The sequence below is a fragment of the Herpailurus yagouaroundi genome, unplaced genomic scaffold (assembly GCF_014898765.1).
Source record: "Herpailurus yagouaroundi ecotype Mexico unplaced genomic scaffold, PumYag 163, whole genome shotgun sequence".
Lineage (NCBI taxonomy): Eukaryota > Metazoa > Chordata > Mammalia > Carnivora > Felidae > Herpailurus > Herpailurus yagouaroundi.
Window position 1 is genome coordinate 61,769,029 of NW_024412404.1, and position 433 is coordinate 61,769,461.

At 67.2% G+C, this 433-nt stretch overlaps 1 protein-coding gene across 5 annotated transcripts in view; it reads right to left on the bottom strand.

The window, feature by feature from the left end:
- DHX32 (DEAH-box helicase 32 (putative)) overlaps nucleotides 1–433 on the bottom strand; it is a 59,660-nt gene that overhangs the window by 52,819 nt on the left and 6,408 nt on the right. The window lies entirely within an intron of this gene.

The following is a 433-nucleotide window of genomic DNA, read 5'->3' on the forward strand; positions in this document are numbered from 1 at the left end:
CACACACACACACACACACACACACACACACACACACACACACACACGATCCAACCGGAAAGATCCAACCCCAGGCCCACTGCCTGAAATGTGATACTTGGGATGACAGTGCAATGTGGGGCACCGGAATTCTCCTGGGTTTCATGATTCCAGGGACACACTTGGCCCACCGCCGACCACAGAAAAGCCTCTCATTGGCTTTACGCTTCCCATAAATGCGGCCCCGGGGGACCACCCTCCCCGGGCCCGGCCGACGCCCCGGCTGCCCAAGGAGCCCCTGTTAGGAGGGCTGGGGTGCCAGGGTTCGCTCCTGCCGCTGACACGCGGGCTGCGGGAGGCAGCAGCGGGGACGCGGCCCCCACCCGGGCGGTTCCGGCAGTGGGGGCGGGGTCGTCCGGGGCCAACTGGCGGGCAGGGGGGCCCCGGGGCGGCG